Source organism: Myotis lucifugus, unplaced genomic scaffold (genome assembly GCF_000147115.1).
Source record: "Myotis lucifugus unplaced genomic scaffold, Myoluc2.0 scaffold_3, whole genome shotgun sequence".
NCBI lineage: Eukaryota > Metazoa > Chordata > Mammalia > Chiroptera > Vespertilionidae > Myotis > Myotis lucifugus.
In genome coordinates this window covers 18,638,763-18,658,280 of record NW_005871051.1, presented here as the reverse complement: position 1 = coordinate 18,658,280, position 19,518 = coordinate 18,638,763, and the positions used below count along the sequence as shown (strand labels likewise).

The 19,518-nt window shown below is 45.9% G+C and overlaps 1 protein-coding gene and 1 pseudogene across 3 annotated transcripts in view; both read left to right on the top strand.

Annotated features, from left to right (window-relative positions):
- Positions 1-19,518, top strand: part of NHEJ1 (non-homologous end joining factor 1) — a 77,336-nt gene that overhangs the window by 24,768 nt on the left and 33,050 nt on the right. The gene's annotated exons all lie outside the window — the stretch shown is intronic.
- On the top strand, positions 9,483-11,072 carry LOC102427687 (annotated as a pseudogene).

Genomic DNA, 19,518 nt, shown 5'->3' with positions numbered 1-19,518 from the left:
TGTTGATTTCAGAGAGGAAGGGAGAGGGAGAGAGAGATAGAAACATCAAAGATGAGAGAATCATTGATTGGCTGCCTCCTGCACGCCCCCTACTGGGGAATCGAGCTTGCAACCCAGGCATGTGTCCTTGACCTGAATTGAACCTGGGTCCCTTGAGTCCACAGGCTGACGCTCTATCCACTGAGCCAAACTGGCTAGTGCTTCCCCCAACACTTCTTATTGAAAATACTGAATGCTGGGGCTCCTCTAACTCCATTTTAGAGTATCAATCTGGCTTTAAAAGCATTGCAGGTAAGTAGCAGAGAGTATTTATTGGACGCTGTGCCTTTTGTTCAGTGCAATATGTATGTGGACTTGACCATATAACTCCTTTCACTGAACCTGCCATGTGCAGTAAGAAACCCTCCCATCAATGTTGGGGCTTTGCCAAGCTGGAGAGGCCCTTTGGGTGGTGAGAGGGAGGCGTGGAGGGGGTCTCTCTCAGCACTCTCTTAACTCATAGGTTCCCTTTCTTTGACTTCAGCCACCAGTGAAGAAAGTGCCCCTTTACCTCTTTCTTTTCTCATTTTATGAAATTTAGTGTCAGAGGAGATCCCAGAGTTTTGGTGTAGAGAGCCCTAATCTAGAGAGCTCTAGTACCCAGAGTTTGAAGATTGGTTCTAGCTTTTCTGATCTGGTCAGAACCGCCTGGATCAACTAGCAGTGCTATATAGACCATAGCCCCTCTCTCCTGAAACTGCTTCTGAGGCCTTAAAGCCTGAATCAAATAGCCATTGTACTAACTCGTATTGGGGCTTAGAATGTCAGTTTTCAGCTTGTCCTTATATATAAATATAGGTCTCTCTAGATATAAAAAGTGAGAGAGTCTGTAAGTTGCTCTTTTTTTTTTTTTTCTATACCCCCTTTCATGGGACAAGCTAATGAGATGCATATCATTAAAGACCTGATGTTTTGTGGGACGGAGCCTTTTAAACTGGATGTGCCTGGCTTAGTCATGGCAAATATTTACCAAAAAAAAAAAAAAAAAGGGACATACCATATAAAATTAGAGTTCTGAAAATAGTACTGAGAGAGGGAGAAAGAAAGAAAAAAAAAAACAGTGCAGAAAATACAGGCCAGTCTGTTTGGGGAAAAGGGAAAAAGAGATAAAATGAGAGAAACCTCGGCAGTAAAAACAGCATCTTGGTAAACAGACTATAAAAAAAATTGTGACCTGCTTTCTGGCAGCCCTGGCGGCTGTCGAGCGGGTGAAGGTGGCGGAGCTGGCGTCTGTGTGGACACACGGTGCCCGGGGCGCACGGCTCCCCTGGCCGCGCAGGGCGTTAAATTTAGCCACATAATGATGGGCCTGAGGACAGCCTCTTGTTGACCACGCCATAATTACTGCTTCACTTTATGAATTTTATTTTGCTTATTCTGTTTCCTCCTTCTTTGGCATGAAGGAGGCCTGGAGTGGGGGGAGTCCCGCCCCCACACTCCTCCCTTACTGGACAAATGAGTCTTCATAGAAACGTGGGCTCTTGGGCCATGAGGGTAAAGAGTAAGCTTCCTTGAATAATCAGAAAGAGAGGAAGGTTTGCTGGTCCCTAAGGCTCTTGATTGTTCATAGCAGAGTCAGAAGTGGGACTTGCTAGCTCTACCTCTCAGAACTCTTGGAGAAAATCCCAGATATCTTTGGTCTTAGAAGGCACTTTCATGTGAGTCTATAGAGGTTGACGCTCTTATTCTGTTTGTACCCCAAGAGCTAGTCTCCCAGGTTTGTTGGGTTTTTTTGGTCTTTGGTCCTAAACTCCTGGCTATCTACTTGGAAGTTTAGTTTGGTCAACCTGCATCACGAAGAGGTACATTGTTTTATATAGGTTAGTCTTGGTGATAACTGGGTTCTTGAAGATGAGGGTCTACTCTAACATAATCGAGTGACTGTTCATGTAACATGAAAATACTTGATCAAAATATTTTTGAGACCTCAGATTTTGTTCTTCTTGGGGGATGATGCAGATATTCTTGGTTTTAGAGTTAAAACAACATGGTTTGGTAGAGCATACCATGGAGTTTGTCAGAGCGGTGCTTGGAGGCTTAGCTTTACCTACCACTCTATGGAAGGGGCCAGAAGCCCCTGGTCTTGGCAAAAAGTACTATATTGGGGAGAGAAAGTAGGCTGTATAAAGGGCATTGGAGGGTTGTATAGAATAGGTGCTGGGTCATTGGGGGTGAAGTTCTTGAATGGTGACCTAGGCTGGTGGCTACCGATGGCCCCACAGTGGCCCTCCAACTGAGGAAGTGGTGGAAAAGGAAAAGCAAACAGGGGTTGTGGTCAGGGTACTGGCTTGTCTATCATTGGCCAGGACTGTCCTGTTTGTGTGTCAGGGGTGGTTGGGCTTCTCTGAAGCAAGGCAGGATCGTGTCAAGGAGAGGCTTCTTGCAGCTCTTGTTTTCCCAAAACAAAGGAAGCTCCTTGCATTGCTGGAAGTCGCGTGCTTGGATGCTGAGTTTGTTATTGCCTGATAACCTGGCCACCAATTCCTGCCCTCCTCTTCACCCCGGCAGCCAGGGCCTTAGTGGGGGCAGCTTCCTCTTCCTCATCCCAGCAGCAGATTCACTCTCTATTGTATCCAGAGGGGAAAGAGAGGAGAGCTAGCCCTCCTACCCCCATACCTGTCCTCTTCGCTTCTCATGGAACCTTCTAGAACAGTGCTTTTCAAAATAATTTGACACACGGTTTTACTGTACATAGCTAATATGCAGCACATGCCACATGTGACAAGTTGAATAATACTCAAACCATTTTATACCCTGGCCATTGAGATGCGTCCTCCGAACCTGTGTTTGGATGTCATGGTAACATCAGATTGCTATAAAAGTTTTTAAATACTTACATTCAGTCTCTATGCTTACCTCATTATGGGCTAGTAACAAAGAGTTCTTGGATTAGCACCAGGCTGCTGATCACACTGAATAGCATTGTTCTAGTCTAGAACCTTAAGACCCAGTGAGTTTGAGCTCTATTGGACATAGAGCTTCTACCCTAACCCTGTTTAATAGGGGATGAATAGAAAAAGGAGTTATTAAGGACATTTTAGGCAATAAGAAATAATCTGACCTCAGTTGCCATGCCATGCCAAAGAACTCTGACACTGAGGTGGAATGTTGGATTAGAGGGTTCAAGCTTTCTTTCCCAGTGCCGAGGTTCTGTTATTCTAAGGTTAAACAGTGAGGCCAAGAGATAAAGAATAACCACAATGATTTTCCTTTAGGGCAGCAATTTTCAACCGTGTGCTGAAAGAATTTTTAAAACATGCAGTATCTGACTAGTCAGGGGCACTGACCGCCTTCCCCTTAGATTGTCAAATAAAAAATGACAACAGCCAACACAACAATAGCCTTCTGAATCAAAATTATACCTATTTATTTGTCAGATTGACCCAGAAAATTTTTTTTGGTGTGCCAAAAGGTTGAAAATCATTGCCTTCGGGTACTGTTTCTAACCTTAAACTACAGCTCTAGGTGATGTAATGAGGTAAAAAAAGAAAAGGAGTTATGTTTTCATAGAGTTTATTTACTAGTGTGTAATTACTGCCTGGATATGAGGTTTTTCTTCTACAGATTGATCATGTGTTTGGTCAGCATTATCTTAATCTTCTGTTAGAAGGCCACCAAATTGTTTCTAAAAGTTGAGAGATCTAGGATTGAAGGGAAAAGTAAATATTGGCAGAGTTGGTGGAATTCAAGTAAGAGATAAGAAATGGGTCTTTGATTAGAAATGTGGATTATTGGCAGGGTTACCTGACAGCCTTAGTTGGGGGTGGGGCGAGGCTAATAGCCCAGGTCCATAGGACAGCTGGTTGGAAAGGACTTGGCACACGGTCAAAGGTTATTCTTTGAAAGAGAGAGAGAGGAATAAGGGGACTGAGAGGGAAGACTGTTTGTAAAACAAGACATGATTTTAAAGAGCTAGAGACTTCCATGAGGAAGGGAGCATGAACCTTCTGGGTTCCACCGTTGCCAGAGGATGGAAGGAAAAGAAGTAGGCCCAATCTCACTTCTGCTTCCCTCACTAACTTCAGGAATCTGCAATCAGGAAAAGAAACCAGATGGAAGCCCCCAATTAAAGAATTCTGGCCACATGTCCCTCTTAAAATTGATCAATGCCTTGCTATTGACCTTAGGATGAAGTCCAAACTCCTTAATAAAACCATTAAGACCCCGCCATTCTCCGGAGCACTATCTCAATTCGTTGAGGTTCTGCTTCCCGGCATATGTCGACAGTTTGGCTCAAATAAACTCACAAAAATTCTTAAAAACAAAACAAAACAAAACAAAACAAAAAAAATATTAAGGCCCTTAAAAAAATATATAATGTCAGAGAGGAAGGGAGAGGGAGAGAGAGATAGAAACATCAATGATGAGAGAGAATCATTTATTGGTTGCTCCTTGCATGCCCTACACTGAGGATCGAGACTGCAACCCGGGCATGTGCCCTGATGGGGAATCGAACTATGACCTCCTGGTTCATAGGTCAATGCTCAACCACTGAGCCATGCCAGCGAGGCCATTAAGGCCCTTTTTGACCTGATATATACTTGCTTCTCTGGCTTCATCTTCTCTTCTGCTAGGCTACACTGCCCCCATTCATACTCCCTACCTTCTGTCCCAAATTTACGCTTTAGTCACAGTGAACTACTGTCAGGTTCCTAGAGCCCATTATTCTCTCTCTTATCTCTGGTCCTTGGCACATGCTGTTCCCTCTGGAAACCCCCTGGCACCACAGCAAACCTTCTTACCTGCATAGCTCCTATTTGTTGTTTAGATTTCAGTGAAGATGTTACTTCCTCTAGGGAATTTCCCCTGGCTCTCCAGTTTAGTTTAGTTGCCCTTCTTATGTGCCACTTTATTTGGTCTATCACAGGCCCTATCAACACTGTGTTATAATTACTGGTTTTCCTGGCTCCCTCCACTAGATGGCCAGGGATATTATCTATCTTTGTTTAACTTGTTTGCTCCATTGTAAGAACTCAGTAAATTTTGTGGTGCTATGCATTCTGCAGAGAATTTTTGTCTTTATTATTTAATTTAAGCCTGGTAAAATGAGCAGGCTTCATTGAGTAACATTCAACACAAATATACTGATCAACTATTCAGATAAAGAAGACTAAAAAGAAAGAACAAATTTCCATACTCTTTTTTTTTTTTTTACCTCTTAGGGCCACTTCAGGATGAGGAGCTCTGATGGATTAGCTCAGAGAAATTAAGTGATCCTGAATCCCACAAGTAATTGCAGTTGAAACCAGAACCTCATCCTTTGACTTTCTAGTACAGAGCTTTTTTCCACTATCTCACACTGTCTCAAAGGCTCTGTTCTAATGAACTATATTTGAGAAGGGAGGATGCTCAGAGACTAAAAAGTGTTCCTGTAACTCTTCTTAAATCTGCCCATTGAAACATAGACCTGAAATTATAGAAAAATGGCTAAGCACCAAACTGGAGTATCATCACATAGAAGGTCAAGAAAAAAATGTTAGGACCATGAGACATGGAATGAGCTGAGACACAGTTGGAGGGGAATCCTCTATCTTGGAGAAGGATCTGAGAAACACTGACATTTTCAGCTGCCAAAATGTTTTCCTTGGGGCCGCCCTGAGAACAGGATAGCCAAGTGGGATGAGAACAGAACTGGGGGCCGGGGGGGTTGGGGGCGGTGGTTGCTGGCTCTCTTCCCAACTCTAGCAATTTCTCGGCCACTGAACAAGTAAGGTAGATAAGCTAGAACCTTTAAGGCTGCCTCTCAGCCCTTTTTGTCCTTAGGTTCTTGGGAGCTGGAGGGAATTGGTATCGCCCAAATCAGCGGGAACCTAGTCTGTAGCAGAGCTGGCCAAAGGCCAGGTTCAAAATTATTCCTGGGCCTTGGCCTTGGGCAGGGGAGAGCGTGGCCCGGGTTCTCTCACCAGCAGGGATCAGTAAATTCTAGCCATACAGGACCCAGACGCTCTTTGTCCAGCAATGTTTTCCCAGTGTCTCCTGGGGAGTGATTCAGGGCCAAGGTGACAGTGGGTTTGGAGCCCAGATGAAAGGATCGCAGGGACCACAAGACAAGATCCCTTGTGTGGTGGCCGGCTGGAAAGAGGAGGGAGTGAGTATGTGTGGAGGTCAGTGACGCAATTCTCCTGGCTCGCAGAGATGGAGGAGGAGAAGGCTCGTGGTGTGTCTCCTTATAAAGAGGCCCTTACCACATGAAGCAGGGGGTGAAGGTGACCCCACTGTGAGTCACCCAGGAAGGGACGCCGTGTGCCCAGAGCCCAGAAGAGAGGACTTGTGGATTTCCCACTCTTTCCTTCTATGATGTTTTGCGTAATATGGTTGCTTTAGTCACTCAAGCTGCGCTGCTTCTCTGTCTTCCAATCTATTCTTGCTCCTCACTCTGTACTGTCCCTGATGTGTATGGGTTTTCGGTCTATCAATTTGTTTTTGATTTCTATTGTTGTTGTTTTTTTAAATTTTTTTTAATCTGAAGGTTGATATCTGTTGATTGCAAGAGACCCAAACCATACTAATTGTGTTTGCCTTTGGGGGCTCTTTGCTAAGCGGGTTGTTCTTAGATTGTGTTTGCTTTCCTTCTTATCTTCAACCAAGGCAGGTATCATATCCTGGACTGGAATCTGAAGGGATTCTAGGGGCCCCCTGGATTCAGTTGCCTGCCCTTTGGTTGAAAGCAGCTCTAGTCTGGCCTTTATTGAGGTTTGGGATTGCAGAGAGCTCTGGGGAGTGTCCCTGTAATCAGCCAGCCACCAACCCCACACTGCCTTGTAATAAAGCAGCTCTATATTTGTTCTGTTTATAGTCTCCTCTGTAATAATGCCATAGCCCTCACTGTTCTCTCTCTTTGGGGAGATTTTCTGGGTAATAGAAAATTTTGAAATGTTAAAGAGGATTGTAGGCTCAAAATGTTTTTATCTAGGATGTGTCTTAAGTTGGGAAGATGCCTAGGAAATCCAGGCAGCCAGTGCTCTTGGGGAGGAGTGTGTTGTGGTGAGCTTGTTGTGTGTGTGACACTGCGGCTATAAGGACCATGGGTGAGGGGGGGAGGTCTGGGGGAAGCTGTGGGTGCATGCGGTGTGGTTGTGTAGTTGTGGAGCACACTGCCCTCGTGGTGGTAGCAAGTGGAGAGTGTGGTTGGAATGGGGAGTGTGAGAGGTGTGCAAAAGGGCAAGTGCAATGATGGAAAACCCTATTTTGGCAAATTTCAAAACTGTCAGGTTTGTTGGATGGTGAGACCTAGAAGTTTAGTCTCAGAATGGAACCTTTAGAAACTCACATTCCATTCACTCTTTCAACTGACAACCCCTTTACTCTGGTCCGCAGACTTTCCAGGCCTAGGCGCCGCACAGTTCTGCTGACATTCCTTCTTCTACCTTCCGGTTCCTTCCAGTTTCTCATCTCTTTTCTTTGTAAACCAGGAAGAAGTCAGAGACAGACTGTTATGGAGAGGAGGTGAACAGTAAGCCACCTTGATCTAGGTTAATGAGAGCGAGCCGGATGTCCCAGGCTGATGGCTTTGAAGTTTACCTCTATGGTGAATACTGGGAGTTGTTGTTGCCAGGGCTCTTGCTAACAATTCTGATTCCTTCTTTCCCCTCTCCCCCCCTTTACCTTTGCCCACCCCCAACCCCCGGATTCTATAAATACTTTATTATATGGCACTAGTAAAACTTCAAGTATTTTTTTTTATTAGAGCTACATAATATGGTAATTGTGTGACAGAACACAGCTCCCGTGAGCAGCCCCCACCCTCTTCCTAGGTGTGGCCTCTCACCACCTCGGCTTGGGCTAGGCCGGCAGGCCTCTCCATTCCTCTTAAGTGTGTGTGAAGGGGGCTGGGTCAGCTTTTCAGACAGAGCTAAGGGGTCAAGGCCTTTGAGTAGGATTAGGCAGAGGAGTAGAGGCACTTCTCTAGTTTTAAGCACAGTCTGTCCTGGTGTGTGAGTACAGCAGGAATCTTATTATTAGCATTAATTTTAATCACTGCATAAGGCCACTTAACCTGCCTTTCCTTTACTAGTGTTGTCACATGCCATTGAATAGGTGTTGAACTTAGACCCAGGTCCAGGGGTGCCTGAGTTTCTTTGGTTGACTCTGATTCACAGCACTTCTCCTTTATTTCTTTATCTATAATAATAAAAACATAATATGCTAATTAGACCAGACAGCCAAACAACCAGGGGCTGAGGCAGAGGCAGTTAGGGGTGATCAGGCAGGCAGGCAGAGTGGTTAGGGGTGATCAGGCAGGCAGGGAGGTGAGTGATTAAGAGCCAGCGGTCCCGGATTGCGAGAGGGATGTCTGACTGCTGGCAGTCGGACATCCCCCAAGGGGTCCCGGATTGCAAAAGGGTGCAGGCCAGGCTGAGGGACACCACCCCCCCATGCACAAATTTCATGCACTGGGCCTCTAGTTTTTAATAACAGGCACCATTCTTTCTGGTATCTCCTGGTTCAGAAGCTATCAGAGCTGAAAGAACCCAATGCCTCCCATCTCTTGCAGCTTCAGCCCTGGAACATGTTTCTTCTTAAACCTGAGCCATTGTTCTCTGTGTCCACTAGTTTCATGAAAGGTGTGGAGCTAGAGACTCCACAGTCTCTAGGTCCTTTGTTACTGTTAATGTGTGACTTGCTAACTGTGTATTTTGTTGCCTAATTGAGCTTTTTTATTTGATTCAGGTTTCTTCCCAAAGAGATCTGACTTTGAACCTTCCCTACCTCTCTCTCTACTGTAGTGATTGAATTAGGTCAGTGTGTCTACCTGTTCTCCTCTGAATCGAGGTCTTCCTGTTTCTGCATCCTTACTGCTGCAAAGCGTGAGGATTGGGGACTTCTGCCTGGGTAGCACCTAACAGAGCCCTCAGTGCCAGGGACATGGGGTACAACATTGAGTCCCTTCTTAACTGCCCTTGTGTCCAGTGTTTGCATAGGGACCAACCCTCAAACTAGACTCTGCCATGCACCCTTTACTCCCCATGGAGACATATGGGCATATGCTCTTCCCACCTTTTGGGCCTAGCCAAGCTTAATATTAGACCTTCTCGCTGGGCTGCTGTTCCCGAAAACCACAGGGTGTTGTTAATATTCATGTGACCGCAGAGGTTCATCAATATTCATGGGTATTTGCAGTCTTCCTTTAGGCCCTTAGCTTGAAGAAAACAGGAATGATTAGAGTTTCTAGGACTTAAAACTAACCTTATTTCCTGGAGTCTCTTGAGGAAGAAGCAAACCTTAAGAGTAAATGTCTGGGCCAAGAGAAAAAAGGAGTTTCCAAGCCAATATCCTAAACTGGTCTGACAGCATAGTGGAGGTGTGCTGGATGGCTGCTGGTGATATTACCATCCTTAGCCAGTGTTTATGGACTCTTCCTGGAGTTTAGGTTTTTGCATGAGGTGCTGCGGGGGCTAGGGAACTAGCATTGTTAAGTACTTGTGACTGCCAGGGATACAGCAATGGCTGACATGACTCCTGCCCCGAAGGAGAAGGGGAGACAGGTAGGTGTGCTTATTTATAAACCTGCAATCCAAGGCGAGAGTGCTGTGCTAGTGATAGAGACAAGGTGCACCCGGGACAAATGAGGAAGCCGTTCTCTGTGGAGAAATTAGTGAAGGATTCCCAGGGAGCTCCTGACAAGGGGGTGGATCTAAGTAAAGGAAAGCAGAACCTTCTGATTCCTTTACTAGCCCTCAACCAGGCACATGCCCCTCTAAATGCCCTCCTGGGCTCCCTGCACACCGACCTTGCCTGCTACTCCTTTTATCAGATGCTTTAGCTACTCCAGTATCTTATGTAATAGAATGTCTTTCCTATAAAGTACCTTCTATTTCCTAGGTGGGAAAATGTCCCCCTTTTTCCTGAAAGATTTAACTAGGAAGAGCTCCCAACTGTGACATAGTCTTTGGCATAGTTTGGGTGAATAAAAAGATGAACATCGTTCCAGATTGTATCAATAATAGAAGGGCATGAGATGCTGAGGCCACTTTCCTATTGATTTAGCACTAGTGGGCCTCTTAGGATTTGAGGGTCATGCTTGAAAGATGCATAGGGCCCGAGTGCCCATAGGAAAGTTAGGACAATAATAAAAGGGATGGAAACAGAATTTTAAAAAAATAGTATCCAAGGAAAGTGGGATTATTTAATTCGTAGAGTAGATTGAGTAGGGGTAGTAGCTTGGTCTTTTAAATATGAAGATTTAGCACATGCAGGATGATAAATAGCTTTTTTTTTTTTTTTGCATTTCATTCAAGATAATACAAGAAAGGATGAACTTGAATTGTAGCAATAAGAATAAAGGTGAAGTAGAGAGAAGACTTTTCTACCTGACTAGATTGCTACTAGGAAAGCTTTGGAAACTCCCTTCCTAGAATTCTTTAAGATTCTTTTCCTGACTTCCTTTTGTGGGTGGTGGTGAATGCAGAGAGAATGCTGTGCAGGCCTCGGGCATGCTGCAAGAGTACCAGGTGGTGGGGTACAAGGTGGTGCGGTGCTGCCTGCCCACCCCCAACTGCCGCACACCACCCCTCTACCACACGCACATCTTTGCACTTAACCATGTCATTGCCAAGTCCCTCTTCTGGTACTTTGTGTCTCAGCTAAAGAAGATGAAGAAATCTTCAGGGAAATCACCCTCCGGGTGAAGAACTTTGGCATCTGGCTGCGGTACAACTCGACTCCCACAGTGGCACCCTCAACATGTACCGGGAGTACCAGGACCTGATCACCCCAGGCACCGCCACCCAGTGCTACTGAGACATGGGGGCTGGCACTGTGCCCGTGCCCACTCAATCCAGATAATGAAGATGGAGGAGATTGCAGCCAGCAGTCAAGCAGCTCTACAACTTCAAGATCAAGTTCCCGTTTTCCCACCGGGTCCTTAGTGGCCAGCATGAGCCACACTTCACGAACACCAAGAGGCCCAACACCTTATTTAGATGCAGGGCCTCCCCATCCTCTGGTTTGCCCAAATAAACTCCTTGGGAAAACCGGGGGGAAAAAGATTCTTTTCCTACTGACAGGTGTAGTCTAGAGCTGCTTGGACACAATTTGAGAGCAAGAGTAGGAGAGGGCATGTCTAGCCCTAAGATTCCTGCAAGATTCCCAGTAAATCAGGGGAATGATTGGCTCCGTTCCCCTGATTTACTGGGTCATGCTAGGGCCTATCAGAAGCGTCTCCGTTTACCAGATGACAATGCTTTTTATGGAGCCCCACATATTTCCTGTGGTGACGTTTGGGAAAATACTTGCATGTAATTTAAACTGTCAATCCCAGGCATCTCTCCATAATTTCTACTAAAGACTTTGTAAATCTTGAGGTCTGAGGAAGCTGACTTTGGAAGCTGCGTGCAGTTCCTAGAGTTAGGTCCAGGAGTGGGTTTTAGGGGAAAAAAATACTTATCCATAAGGAATATGATGAAACAATAATTAATTGTCCCATTCTGTATATCCTTCCTTCTGTAGCCTTTTATATTTTTTATTCTGTCTTTACAAAGTCTGTTTACATTTTTGTCTTGCTCTTTTTTTAAAAATATATTTTATTGATTTTTTACAGAGAGGAAGGGAGAGGGATAGAGAGTTAGAACATCAATGAGAGAGAAACATCGATCAGCTGCCTCCGGCACACTCCCTACTGGGGATGTGCCTGCAACCAAGGTACATGCCCTTGACTGGAATTGAACCTGGGACCCTTCAGTCCGCAGGCCGATGCTCTATCCACTGAGCCAAACCGGTTAGGGCTGTCTTGCTCTTTTTAAAAAATATATATTTTATTGATTTTTTACAGAGAGGAAGGGAGAGGGATAGAGAGTTAGAAACATCCATGAGAGAGAAACATCCATCAGCTGCCTCCTGCACCCCCCTCCCACTGGGGATGTGCCCACAACCAAGGTACGTGCCCTTGACCGGAATCGAACCTGGGACTCTTCAGTCCACAGGCCGACGCTCTAGCCACTGAGCCAAACTGGTCAGGGCTTTGTCTTGCTCTTTGTTGTTCACACAGGTATTCTTTAAGATGAGTGAGAAATTGCTAGAATTCCTTAATACACCAGGTAAATGATGTTAGCATGGAGCTTCTATGAGAGTAGGAACCTCATATGTCTTACTCCCCCCAGACCTTCAGCTTGTGCCTAGTTCATATTAGGTGCTGCAGAAATATTTGTTAAGTGGATGAACAAATGTTTATATTTGTGAGATGAGCTTACTCTTGTTAAATGTTTGCCCAGACCATCCTGAGGACCACAGGAATGGAGAGCAGTGTAAAATATCTAAGTTGTTGCTCTTTGGGTGACACTGCTTTCATTCTACTGTTTGATGACAAAGGATCATGTCATCTTGGTGCAAAATTAGAATTTCTACCTAAAACCAAGAAAATCAAAACTGATATAGAAATAATTTTAATGTATATGGACTCTATTAAATAGAGAAAGGGCTTATTGAGTATTCACAGTTCTCAAACCAGAAAAACTCTTGGAGAAGGACCTTCATAGACTAATGGTTGTTAAGACTAGAGCTAAAAACCCACCGAGGAGGTTCTGGCTAGTTGGCCTTCCTAAGACATCTGTCCCAGGAAACAGGAGGGTGGGAACTGGGGTTGGCCATTGTGTGCTGTGGGAGTATTCCCTTTGGTAGAAGTTTGGTTTCTTTTCTCTGGGATTCCATTCCTTTGGGGCTTATGATGAATTAAAGAAGGTGAACTTGAGGTCCCTCCAATTTTAGGGTCTATTCTACTAAGCTGTCAGAAAAGAACGGCAGGTGGCGCCAAAACATTGTCATACATCTCAAGCTGGCTTTGGGGAAGGAGGTGGAGAGAGGGAAGGATTCTCTTTTGAACTGGGGACAGGGAGGGCTCTGGCTGTTGCTCAGGTAGGAAAGCCTTGTGGCTCAGTGTTTGCTAGCTTCAATCAGCCAGTATCTGTACCTGCAATGTCCTACTTTGGGAGAGGATTGGTGGAGAGAAGGACGTCCACAAATCAGAGTGGAAGAAGAACCTGCTTACTTTTTGCCCCTGTGTGACAGTGTCTCCTTTAGGGCCTGATGCTATAAGATGCCACGGTTTCTTATAAGGCTCTTGCCTTGTTCTGTGAGCCTCTTTTTCCTTTCTGTGAATTTGTTTCTATCTTTTGATAGATGTCCATCTTAGGATATTTTTCTTGTTTCAGGACACGTTCCTTATGGATAGATTTCTGTTTTTCACCTGCCTCCCACCCCTGTTTCTTTGGGAGGCTGGGAGTGGGGTTAAGGGTGTGGGAATGGAGAAGGGTGGGAGTGGGGGTGCTGGTGGGGAGAGCGGAGGAGGGCAGGGAAAGCTGGTTCATTGGTTCTGAGAAGGAAGCAGAGCACCATCAAGATGGTAGGACACCAAAGCAAAGAGTTAAAAGTCACCTCCAAATTGGCCAGAACTCAGAGTGAGGCCTTTAGCGGCCACGGCCACGCGCTGGAGCAGGCACAGCTCCCAGCCTGATTGATTCCCACAGCCTGGGCGTGAGCTCGCTTCCAGCATTGTCCCTGACGCCCCTCGTTTCCCCACTCCCTTCGCAAACCCGCCGGGCTGTCTCCAACCTTCATTCCTTGAGCTTGTTCCTTGGGCCGCCCCCCTTCCCTGGGCGGGTTTAAGGGCTGGGCGGAGCTGTCCGCCTGAATCCCTTGTGGCCCCTTTGGTTCCTGGTTCTATATATATCCCTGTCCTTCTGTGAACAGGGTTTGATAGGGCTTTATGGGCATTTCCATCCGCTTCACAGGCACAGCCATCACAGAGACGTGTTTCACCCGAGAAACCTCAGCGGAGCCTGGCCTGTGGCGGACTCAGTCTGGCCCCTGAATCAAGGCTCTCTTCTCTTCCTGCCCTCCCCCCGGCCCTCCCCTCCGGCTCCCCACTACCTACCCCCAAGTGAATAACAGAGCTCTGGGGAGCACTCAGCCTCATTGGCAGGGCACTTTGGAACTCGAGAGACTCGTGGAGAATGCTTTAGTGTCCCTCTCTCTACTAAGCTCACCAGGAAGATATGAACCCTGGCTTCTGGCTTAGGTGCTGTAACAGGGCAGTGTGGCTTTTCTTGAAAAGAATGGAACCCGGTGGGTGCTGGCAGGTTCTCTTGAGGCATCAGAAGAGAAAGAAGAGCCTTTCTGAACGGAGGCTGGAGGAGCCAATGGGAGCTTAGTGAGGAGGGTCATGGCCAGAACTGGGTCATATGAGTTCAAAGGGATAAAGGAACAAGGGGATTCAAGACAGTCGGTAGGAAAGAATACTTCCCCAAGAGACCCCCTTTTGGCTCATTCTCTGGCCAGGAGATGGTCCGATGAAGTCTGGTTTATTAAGGGAAAGTGTGCATAGAATAAAGGGAAACCTGTTTAGCAGGCTAAGATTTGCCGGGGGAAGCAATAGAACACCCATCACAAACACATTTTAGGATGTCTAACATCCCAAAGAATAGCTACAATTTTTGTACCTGTTGAGTGCCAGGCCCTCTGGCTGTAAATCTCGTTACTCTTCACAACCTTTTTATGAGTTGGTATTTTCCCATGGTACGGAAAGTGAAACAGATTCAGAGAGTTTAAGTTGACCAGAGTCACATAGCTCATAAATAAGTGATGAAGCCAGCTTTCAAAGCCCATGCTCTTTCCACTACACCATGCTGCCTCCCTCAGGAGCCCATAAGAAGGTGACAGAGCTGATGCCGACTTAGTTTGTGGTCTGAATAATGTTTAGTCTCTTTCCGTTATTTAAAACTTCACATTTCCACATGGTTCTCTGAACCTGACACCTGTGTTTACTTGTGAGTTTTCTTGACATTCTGGCTGATTCCTTGAGACTGGGAATTCCCAGGGCACCAGGATGCTTGGCTGTGCCCCATACAGGATAGGCCCATCTGTGTGCATCTCTTTATTATTATCCGGCTGAGCTCAGTCCAGAAGGCAGCTCACTGTTGTTGCCTAAAAGGCCTTCATCCCTGGCTTAGAGACATCAGTCCATTTGTGACTTTGCTGTGTCCAGAGTGGCCGAGTTAGGTATTTTCTTTTCCCTGCTTTGTTTACTGTTCTTTCGTGGGATTTCAGATTTCCATGATGGCGGAAGGCTTGTAAAATTCAGGGGTGGGGAAGGGTTACCGTGGTAGAAGCCCGGGCCAGGCCAGGTCGAGCCAGCATTACAGACAGCTTTTATAATGGTGTGCAAGGCTAGGAGGCTTGTAAAGGCAATGCAGGCAGATAGGGAGATAAATCATGCAAGCAGTGGGCAGGGTGGTGAGCCGAGGTTAGGAATTAACTTTGTGTTGGATGGAGCCCAGGTTGTGGGATGGGAAGAGAGGCCTCTCCTCTTTTCCTCTCCTCTCAGCTCTGTTCTTTGCTCTCCTTTCTGTTGGCCCTATTCACTGCAGGCTGTGACATGTTTGCCCTGGCCTTTCCTGTCCCTCCTCCAAGTTGCCTGAACTAAATCAACAAGGGAGAGGGTACCCCAGAGCAAGGGAAGAAAGTACTCATGCTTCTACCAATCAGATTGCTTTGTTTTATTGCAAATAGGGAATGGAACTTCCTTCCTACAGTCATAGACAAGGATGCTCATCCCTAGCTCCTTTCTGCTTGTTCTCATCTATTATGGCTTTTACCTAGAAAATGGAACTGAATCATTAGGGATCATACAAAAAGCAGAAGATGCCCTCCAGCTCTTCTGAGATTCTCCCACATGATGTAGGGTCTCAGCCTGCCTGAGCCAAGGTGCAGACTTTGGCTTCTTTTGAGGGCTGAGGCGAATCCTGATAACTTCATTCAGGAATTATATTTGATGATGGCATCTTTTTTGGGGGGTTGGGGGTGTCTCTGTGTGTCACGTATGGAAATGAGGAGGGAGCTGGGAGAAATCCAGAGAGAGGCCACATGAGTGGTCAGAGTGGACTTAGTATGAAAAGAAGTCGAGGTTAAATTCTCTGCAGACTGTGCATGTGTACGCAGTGGCCGAGTGTTGAGAGGTGGGTACTCATTGCAGGGACAGTCTTCAGGTCAGAGTTATGGCTGTTATGATCTTTATTTCTCCTCACAGCCCTTTGTGTAATGCTTTGCAAATTGTGGGTGATCAATAAATGTTTTGGGCTATCTTTTTTTTTTGGCTCTTGATTGACTCGATCAGGCAGCCTCTAAGTCCTCTTCTTCCATCCCTCCCTCTCCCTCCAGCATCTCTCACCATAAATTGTCCCTCTAATCATCACAGCTTTCAAGTGGATGGCTCAGCCCAAACTCAAGTCATTGACTGCGTTTCTTCCTCCCCAGATCTGTAATAATAGCACTGCCACTTTTCTTTCTAATTAGGCCCTAATTGAAAACTGGTTGCATATGGACTTTTCTTCTTCTGCTCTGCTTTTTAGTTCCAGTGGTAGAAAAACATTCAGCTGAGGTTTGGGTTTTTCCTTTCTTCCCCCCACCCCTTTTTTTCTTCCCCCTCTGCATCTTCTTCCTTTTGAATATGGTGGGATTCTTTTGGAAAAGCTGTCCCCAGCCTGGTGGAGCCCCGCTCACAAACCCCAGCCTTCTCCGAGAAGACCGGGTCTTTTCAAGTGGTTTGCGTTGAACACGTCGGAGGCCCCCAATGCCTGTGACAGTTTCTGTTAATTATAGAGGCTCTTTCCCCCTCTCACATTAGTCAAAGGAGTTTTGTGTGTTTTAACAGCGTTTTCCCTTGGCTTGAATAAGACTCTGTTCAGACATTTCCTAGCGCTGGTGAGTCGGCAGCACACACTGGTACCCGGTAGCAATGTTTCCTTATTTGCTTCTCTAGGGGCTTTCAGAGATTACAGTGGAGGGATGCTTCCTACTAGGCCTGAAATTTAGTTGTTTCTGGGTTCCAGACATAGTGCTTACACAAGCAAACACTTCTGCAATGCCTGGGCCTCAGATATAAAATAGACGTGCCCCTGTGTGTGGAGGTGTTTTCCAGGTCTCTGGTTCTCTTCTGTGTGCTTTCAATCCGCTCCCAGTCTTATCCAGTCCCTCTAAGAGTCCCCTTCTAGTCCTGTTGTTTTTGTTTTTGAGTTACATCAGAGCCTTTCTGGGGACCCTGGCTTCCATTTTCTATTTATCTTTTTAAAAAGTTTGTTTTTATTGATTTTAGAGAGAGAGAGGAATGGAGAGAGAGAGAAGCATCTATTTGAAAGAGAAACATTGATTGGCTGCCTCTTGCACACCCCCTACCGGGAATCGAGCCCACAACCCAGGCATGTGCCCTGAGAGGGAATAGAACCAGTGACCTTTTGGTGCCTGGGACCACGATCAACCAACTGAGCCACACCAGCCTGGGCCATTTTCTATTTCTTAGGCCTTATTAGCATTATCTCTTGTAGGCCTTTGGAAAACTTATGTTGCTATTATCTTTTTTTTTTTATCGTTGAGAGTATTACAGGTCTCCCCCCCCCCCCCCGCCATGTCTCCCTGCTGTTATCTTTAATATTAAAGTGCCCTTCTGTCTTAAAGCCCCCAAGAATGACATTTTGCTTGCTTAGGTCAAGGCGTTCTAAATAGGAATCAGCTCTGGCACATGATCTGCTTAGGGACTTCTCTGAGAGGTCAGTCTACCCCGGTTTGGCTAGGACAGAGAAGAAGACCAAGGAGACAGACAACATTGGACTAGACCTCCTATGTGGGGCTGCATTTTGCTGGATTCTGTTGGATGTAGGCAGCCTGAATTTAGTCTGGGAGGAGGTCAGCAGGGTCTCACAGATGGAGCTGTGGTTAGAGGGTCAAGGGACCCCCTTACAGGCAAGGCGTCATGGGCACAACACTTCTAAGTGCTGGATGGTAATTGCTTCTCCCATTGTGGGCTTTATTGTTGTGTGTGTGTGTGTGTGTGTGTGTGTGTGTGTGTTTTCCCCAGAGATTTACTTAGCTCTGAATTTCCCCTTAAGAATATTTTGCTTTTGACGATGCTTGTTTTTAGCACCTGCACCATTTTTCTAGCCTAGAAACCTCCCTGTCTGAGGCGTTGATTTTATTTGGATGAGAACATTGTGGGAGGAGGACCTTGAAGAGTGATAGACCGATGGGTTCTGTTCAGGGCTTCTCCTGTGAGCTCTGTCGCTTAGAGCAAGAAGGATGAACTTTTTTGGAGTATTAGGTGGGTGACAGTCATGCTGATGCTCACTTCTCTTTTCCTAGAAGTACGGTGTACTTGAAATTAGCACCAGTTCTGGCTATAGCTTAAGAGATTTGACAGGGAGTCTTAGGTCACACAGGGAAAGTCAGCTAGCTCAGCTTCTCCATTGTTTATAGAAGATGGAACTAAGACCTGTGGAGGTCATTACTCGTGGAAAAGATGGGCATGAAGTGTGGAGAGAACTCTTTTCTAGGTTAGAAAAATAGAAGCCTTAGAGGCCCTGAGTGGCTGGACCTGGAGGCATATCACTCCTCTGGAGCCCCTGGAGAGGGACAAAGCCCTAGGAAGAGGGTGATGGAAATTCATAAGGATTACATTTTGTGAAAAGTCCTTGGACCCAAATTCAAGGAAGCTGGTTCCCCACGTGGAGTATGATTTCCCCATTGGCTTTCCCTTTTCTTTCCTGTCTGTTTCCCCCGCCCCAGTTTGTTTGGAGTCCCGTGCAGCACATGTTTGGTGCACCAAATGCAAAACATCTCCCTGTCCTGTGACCAGGGAGACTGCAGCGTTGGAAATTCTTCCTGAATTGCTGACATGGTGCTGTACATTGTTTATGTTTTATGACACACGTTTAACAATATAAACTGTGATATATTAAGGTCAAACATTGAACAAGTAAAGCAGAGTCAAGAGATACTAGTGACGTGTTTGCTCAGCCTGAGGAGGCAAAGGACTTTAACTTCATCACTGCAGTTTCCCTGCGCCATAAAGTGACAGACGCTTGTCTGCCCCAGGCTTTGAAGATGTGGAGTGTAAACAGTGTACCACATAAAGGCACAGGGCCTTTCTGTAAAACTGGGCAACTAATTTCAGCAACATCTTTTCATGTATTTTTCAAAGTATATTTATTTGAAATACTTTCAGATTGTGATTCTTGGTGGCACAGTGTTGGTGGGAGGGTGTTGTCATGCTCTACTCAGTGGTGATTGGATCAGACTTTTATGCTTATTATTAACTGTGGAAGTCATGAGTGTAAGGAAAATATAAAAGAGGGTGAAGGCAGCAGAGGTTCAGAACAGAACTAAGTAGCCCAGCAGCTGTGAAGTTTGTTCCTGAAAAACCGTGGGTTGCCAGAGATCAGCTGTCAGGAAAATAGTATTGATGAGTCCTTTCTTCCCCTTCGTATTGGGACCTTTTGCAACTGGGAGTATGGCTTCTGGGGCATCGTTCAGCACGTTGGCCTCCTCGTTATCCTGCAGCAAGGGAAGGGTTTAGGTGTATGCTTTTAGGAGGCTTTTGACAAGTTCAGGGGAAGCTCAGGTTCTCCCTTCTGACCTAGCTCTGCTCTTAAAGAGACTGCAGTTCATTGGCCATTTTTTAGTATAAAGGTGCACAGTTAGTTTGGGAGAATTAATAAA